We start from the raw sequence: 7603 nt of genomic DNA, 5'->3' as shown, positions 1-7603 counted from the left end.
TTACAACCTATAGGGCAGTGGTGGGCAACCTGCAGTCCACGGGCTGCATGCGGCCCATCAAGGTAATCTGACTGCAGGCCGCGAGACATTTTGCTGACGTTGATCATCCGCAGGCACGGCCCTCCCCCCACAGCTCCTAGTGGCCGTGGTTTGCCGTTCCCGGCCAATGGGCGCTGCAGGGAGCGACGGGCCGCAGGTTGCCCACCACTGCTATTGGGGCATGCAAAGGCCCCTCCAGAAGTAGCTCTGGAAATATGGAGGAACTATGAGGGCTCAATGGCAGTTGCTAGGAGAAGGAATTCTGAACTTACATCTGCACCCGTGTTTGTCACCCTATTCCTTGCAATTTCTGCACCGGTATGGCATGTGGACGAGAAAGTGGCACTGGAACTGCACCCATCTTTTCCACTGTAATCCAATCACCATGCAGGTAATTCAGCAACACAAGGCTGACTCTGCAACCTCTTAATCTAAGTGCTCCGATGATGGAGACAGGCAGAGGATGATACAGGAGCTCCTGAGTCACAATCCTGCATATAGGTGGCCTGAGAGTGATGGTCATTTGTCATAGACTGAAGCAGATGCCACGTTCATATCTGTCCTGTGTGTCAGAACAGCCCTATCTAGGGACAGTGCTGCTCTCCTCAACTGGGGAAGGGGATGGAAAAAGATCTCTAAAAAAACACTTGTTCCACCCAAATCTGTCAGCGTTCTGCATCTGTCTGCTGCAGTCTAAATATAAAGAAAACCCAAATAAATGTTGAAACTTGGAATTTTTTCATGTGCCTCGACAGAGGCAATGGACCTGGGCATAGCAGGGCACAGTACAACATAGCTATTGGCTTCACTCAGTGCGTCAAGACTTCTTGGCGAACCACAGCTAGGAGTGAGTTCTCATTACACCTTTTACTAGATTGGCAAATCTGAGGCTGAACGCAGATGCTGTGGTGTGTGATTTGCCATTGGCTCTTCAATGGCCTGTAAACCTGTGTCACTGCCAAAGCTTGTTAATGACAAACTTATGCTTGTTTGTATAGGCCTTGTTAAAGGTTGTTATGTTTCTGTCATCCGTGCATACACACTGACAATGATCCATCCAGGTGAGCATAAGGAGGATGTCTATCAAAGTCTTGGTAGAATCATCAGGTTGGTCCCATGTAATGATAAGCTCATCATTTCAGGTGATTTCAGTGCCACGGTTGGTCATCACTGTGCATCATGGGGCAATGTGATAGGTCATCACAGAATAGGTAATATGTACTCTAACTGCTTGCTATTACTTTCCAAATGCACTGAATACAATCTAGTCATCACCAACAAGTATAAGATAACCTGGATGCTCCCTGGTTCAAAACACTGGCATATGTTCTGTAGGTGAAGAGATCTCAGGGACGTCTGGCTCACTCACGTCATGAGAGGCCTGACTGCTACTCAGAACCATAGACTAGTGAGAAGTCAAATATTTCTCTGTATTGCTCTCAAGCTTGTGAAGAAAATAAAATTTTCAGCCTGGAGCACTGTGACACACAGACTAAGATCCAACAGAAAGTCATAGAAGCATTTTCCTCAATTACAGAAGCCTCAGTGATTGCTGAGACAGCTTGGAAACATTTTTGAGACACAACATATAACATGGCTGCTGAAGTTCTTGGTTTCATTCAGAGGAAATATCAGGATCGGTTTGATGAGAATGGCCCTGAAATATATCCGCTCTTGAACTCACAGCATGTTATCCATAGAACTTACATAGAGGACAAGGATTCAGCAGCTAGGAAGACTGCTTATCATTGAGCCAAAAAGACGGTTGAGATCAGACTTCGGCAAATGAAATACCGGTGGTGGGAAAAGAAAGTATAGAGCTACAACTGGCAGCAGACCACAAAGATACCAAAATCTCTTTTGCTGGCCCCTGTGCTGTGTATGGCCCCACGTGCAGTCAGATAACCCCAGTGTGGTCACTGGATGAAAATTGGCTCAACTGACAAAGAAGAAAAACTTAAGTGATGGATGGAACATTTCAGTTCCCTTCTCAATCTCCCTTCCAACATTTCCGAGGAAGCAATTAATGCTCTTCCGCAACTTCCATTGAAAGAAGCGCTTGCACTAGCCTGCACCTTACATGAGACTATCACAGCAATCAAGCAAATGTCAAAAAGGAAAGCACGTGAACCAGCTGGCATTCCAGCAGAGATCTACGGGCAGGGTGGCTACCACACTGCAAGACACCTCACGTGGCTCTTCCGTATTATGTGGGAGCAAGAGACAGTGCCATAGGATTTCAAGGATGCCAACATTGTGCACCTCTATAAACATAAGAGCACAAACTGTGATAATCATTGTGACATTTTCCTGGGAAAATTCTTGCATGGGTCATATGGAATAGATTTAACACTATCTTGTGGAAACCATCCTCCTCGAGTCTCAGTGTGGATTTTGGTCTGGATAGGGCACTATGTACATGATCTGCACATCCCGTCAGCTTCCAAAAAAGGGCTAAGAGCAAAACTGTGGTCTTTATACAGTGTTTGTTGACTTAGCTAAAGTTTTTGACTCTGAAAATCATGAGGGACTTTGGCAACTTTTTGTTCATCTTTGGATGTCCTCCTAAGTTAATTTCTGTCATTCGGTCCTTCCATGATGGGATGATGGCCAGAGTGGTGGAAAATGGCAAGGTATCATACCCTTTTCTGGTCATTAATGGCACCAAATAAGGTTGTGTGCTGGTTCCCACAGTCTTTTCCATCCCTTTTATCAGCTATGCTTATGGATGCATTTCATGACTTTGACAGAGAAGTATTTATGCAGTTGTACACTGATGGGAAGTTTGTATAGTCTGCAATGCTTCCATGCACATGAAAGTGACAGATTTACTCATTAAAAAGCCTTTATTTGCTGATAACTGTGCACTGGTAGCTCACTCGATGACAATCAGTTTTTAACCAATCACTTTGCTCATGCAGTCAGCCATTTTGGTTTAATAAATAGCTTAAAGAAAACTGAAGTACTATACCAGCCTGTGCTGGGGGATGTGCATGTCTACCCAATTATTAAGATCAACAATGCTCCTCTCAAGTCAATGGAATAGTTTTTCTAGGTGACTGTGAGTGACATCTTAGCCACCGGGTTCTTTTGGGAGCTGGAGAGAATGAACGGGATCGATTGGTCCCAGAACGATCAAGGGAGAGGGACCTTTCAGGAGAGCGATCCTGCACCGGGATTTTAGGGGGCAACGATGACCTGACTCCAATCACATGAGGAGCACCAAGCTTCACTGGGAAAGACTCTGTATGTGTAAGATCCAGTGATGGCACATAGTTCTTACTTGCAATCTCACTCCCCAGGAGCCCTGGCACACGGTTGACAGGTGATGTGGAGAATGTCGGAAGGCCTAAGCTTGTTAGTGCTGGATACTCTCCCAATGGTTTGATTAGATGTCTTGGGTTCAGAAACCACTCTGACTCTGCAGATTGCTTTGGTGAATCTCCAGTGTCTGCCTCCGCATAGGTCCCATTATGAAATCTTGGCCATGTAGAATTAAAAGTGCTCGAGTTGACTGTAGTGCCAGAATCTATGGCATAATCTTGATGAGGGTCAAAACTCAGACTTGAGGCCAAACTGTCCACCTGAACTTTAAGTTTCTGCAAACTTTCTTCTAAGTCATCAATGCTGGGACTCTCTTCTATATATGGAGATAAGCTAGTTTCAATTTGTTTTTTAAATAATGAAGTTCCTTCCCAGTTGCTGTGCAGTGTCTGGTTCTTTTCCGGTCCTTTGAGGCTCAGATGGTGAGTTGTAGTAGTTTTCTGGATGCTGCTAAGGAATTTGTTTGGCTTCTCTCTGATCTGGGCTCCGCGGCCTCGCACCCGCAGCGCTCGCTCTGCCTTGTCCAGCACCGGCAGCTTCCCCCTCCTTAGCGACGCCCCCAACACTCTCGTTGCTAGGCGGAAGCGCCGCCCCGCTGCCTTTCAAGGAAAGGAAGGAATAGCTCAGTGATTTGAGCATTGGCCTGCTAAAGCCAGGGTTGTGAGTTCAATCCTTGAGGGGGCCATTTAGGGATCTGGGGCAAAAATTGGTCTTGCTTTGAGCAGGGGGTTGGATTAGATGACACCCTGAGGTTCTATGAAAGTGCATTAACACCTTATGTGAAAAACATGAACAGCCTACAATGATCATGGATGGTCTTGTCTGTCCCACCTGCATCATGTTTGTAGTTCTCACTTTTGTCTGACCTTGCATATAGATATTCACTTATAGTGTTTGCTGAGTCCTCATACCTTAACATCAACGTGAGACCCATCATCATGTAGTTCCAGCAGCAAACCTCCTTTGCAAACATATACACACATGGTGGGAAAGCAGTTACCTCAGAAGCTGCAATAGCAGCTATGAAGTAGCTGTTCCATAGGCTGGAGGAAGGATTTATTTTGCCCCCCAGTCTCTGCATAACACCCTTAGGCACAGGCACAGCCCGTTGCTTAGACTGTGCTTTTTTTGTGAGGAGAGCTACTTAAGTTGCCAAGCATGAAATCCTACAGAAGGACGGGCTTCAGTACCAAAGCTTCCCAGCACATTGAATAAGTCCCATTTATATTTTCAAGCAAGGCTCATGTGCTGATGCTTTGATGCATGTGCACAGAGTGTGGCAATGAGTAATGCTAAGCAGAACTGGAAATATTGCAGAACGTGAGTTTGAAGGAGGTGAAAGGGGAATAGGGAAAAGAGGGAAGTTTCATACACAGAGTGAACTGCTGCCAAATTCTGGACAAATTCGGCCATGGCACTCAGTTACATACTCAATTGAGTGACTCTAGATGTACACCAGTGTAAATGGGAGCAGCATTTAGCCCTACGTCTATATGACTAAGGTTGGGTTTAAGAAAGAAAAGTGAGGAAATTATGAGAAAGTGGGTAGCTACTAACCATTACAAATAATTTACAAAAGGTGTTGGCCTATTAAAGCTACATGGGGAATTAGCAATATCCGATAAAACCAAGCCCTTAGTTTGTATAAAGGTCAGAAACCTAGAAATTCCACCTGGCCATTTCAGCAATTTAAAATACTATAGGTCAAATTCTGCTCTGTGTTACACTGACTCGGGCTTGACAAAGCCCTGGCTGGGATGATTTAACTGGGAATTGGTCCTGCTTCGAGCAGGGGGTTGGACTAGATGACCTCCTGAGGTCCCTTCCAACCCTGATATTCTATGATTCTATGATTCTATGACTTGGCTACTTTTGTAATGGGGGCAGGGAATACCAGTTGGTATGCAGGTTATTTTAGGAGGCAAGGCTGCTCTTTTAATTATATTTTCCCTTCAGATTTTGTGCTATTGCTCTGAATGATACCCCTTGCACTCAGTTTCTACTTAATTATAGCCATCAGCTAGAGAGTCACAAGAAGCAAGAAATGTGTGTTCTTAGACTATTCATAGACCAAATGCCAGTTGCTCTGAGTAAGTGATTAACCTTAATAGTCAGTTATTGATCAATCATTGCAAAGATTACAAACACAGGCAAGAGCACTATAACAATGATATCTTGCCACCCATTTTCTCATCAATGAGTAACTATCTAATTCACTAGTACTCATGGGAAAAAAATTCAGTGTGAGGAAGGTGGAGTAGCTTCTTTTCTTCACCAGGACCACGTGCACCAAAGCATAGGTTTCTACCATTTTCTTCTGTGTGGACCAGCTACTGGAGGAGAACACAATGCAATTAGCCAGGCTGTTTAAACTTGGTCTCAGCCAAAGGTAATTTGTTTTTAAACTGGAGAGAAATTTGTTCAGCTGTTGTGGGTGTATTGGGAAATATCTTGCCTGTCGTTTTTTTTTTTTTAAATAAGACTTTTTGGGTCACAAATAACTGAAGTTCAGCTGATTTTAAAAACTTAAAACTTTGAATGTGGCTAATCCCCAGTGAGGACTGTAGGAAAAGCTGATTCAGAGAGGTGTGGAGAACCCGCAGTTTCTGCTCATTTCAGATGAAGTCAGTGAGTGAACAGGATCAGGCCTGGGTAATTTTTGTAATGACCAGGTTACAAATCATTGCAAATTTGATTTAATATGTGTGACAACAGAAGATGACTATTTGTTATTTTAGTTATATTGTTACCTGCACTGCTATGGGATTGTACATCTCTTTAATGCCACATTAGGGAACTCCATGGTACTGCAAGTAATGACATAAGTAAACAACTTAACTAGTTTTTTTTAACTGACCATGTATGAAAGCAAATCTATACTTTATTTATATTCTTATAACCCAGCGCCTGATTCTGAGAGGTCCTGGATACCCCTAGGAGGAAGCAACTGCCTTACTCTTGTGTTGTAACAGATTGCAGGCAGAATTAGCATCCCTGTAACTGCTGCTGCACCTGCACTAAGGGCCTAGTGGAAAGAGGTGAAAAGTTACTGTGTTCCTTTCAGTAACAGTTGCCCACAACAGAAGGAAATGAATCAGGGACATGAAATTTCTGACTTAATTCTTGTGTTTCATGTTGCAGAAAATTTTCCGAGTATGTGCCTGTGTCAAAATACAAGATTTTTCCTTATAATGCAGGGCCAGCGAGAGGGCTATTTTTGGCAGAGAATTTCTTCAGTGGAAATTCTATGGCCCCCAGCCCAATTTTGCATGGGTTCACAAAGCCAAAAATGCAGTAAAACCAGCCTGGTTCTATTGTAGTGAGGGGTGAGGCTGCAGAAAGACAAAACAAGGGAATTTTGCATCTCTTCCTGCCCCAATATGTTCAGTCTGTGTTCAGCTCTGGGGGAGGAATCACACCCCCAGTTACTATGGTGAGCCCTCACATTGGGTCCTTTCATTCAGGCTTTTGGTGAGGGAAAAGAATTTGGCCCCAAAAGTTCTAGAATTTCACTTTTAATACTGGATGCTAGTGAAGGTCTATTGCCTCATTAGGCAAGGATGTTATGAATGTCACCGATATTCTCATGGCCCAAGAGTGCCTTTGTGTAGTATAAAGCGAGCTGCTAGTGGTAAGTGTCTCTTTCAGCTCTAAGGGGATAGAATTGTGTACTGAATTTTTTTGGGAGGGGATAAATGGTCCCACAATATCCTTAGTCTTGTGTAGCCTATGCAGCCATGTGTTTCAAGTATTTTAAACATTTATAACATATACATACAGTGCCATAGGAGTTCTGAGTTAGACCTATTTTTAGGGGTGGGTATGGTTGCTGCCTTTTTACAGGAAGATGTCTGTTCCCAGGGATTACCTGTCCTGTGGAGAAAAACTGAGTCTCTTAATGGTCTGGTATTGCTTTTTCATTCTGCCGCCACTTCATAAGTTCTTTATTTTTGTAAGGGGAACTGTTGCTGTTATTTCACTATTATCAACCTTGACTTCGAGGTGTAGTACTTGATTTGAAATCCAATTTTCTTTAACATCCCTCATTCACTAGAGGGCACCAACTGATCAACAAAAACAATAGCTTCTTCTTCTTCTTCTTTTTTTTTTTTTGAAGCAAAAGGCTTCCCCCAAAAGAGAATACAGGTCAGAGCCAGGGCTAGAAGAGTGTTCTATAAAGGGTTGCAATCTGGTGAGGCCCATTACCTAAACTGATGTGGGAAGAGTGACTTTGACAGAT

The sequence above is a fragment of the Lepidochelys kempii genome, chromosome 11 (genome assembly GCF_965140285.1).
Source record: "Lepidochelys kempii isolate rLepKem1 chromosome 11, rLepKem1.hap1, whole genome shotgun sequence".
Lineage (NCBI taxonomy): Eukaryota > Metazoa > Chordata > Testudines > Cheloniidae > Lepidochelys > Lepidochelys kempii.
This window is presented reverse-complemented; position numbering follows the sequence as displayed.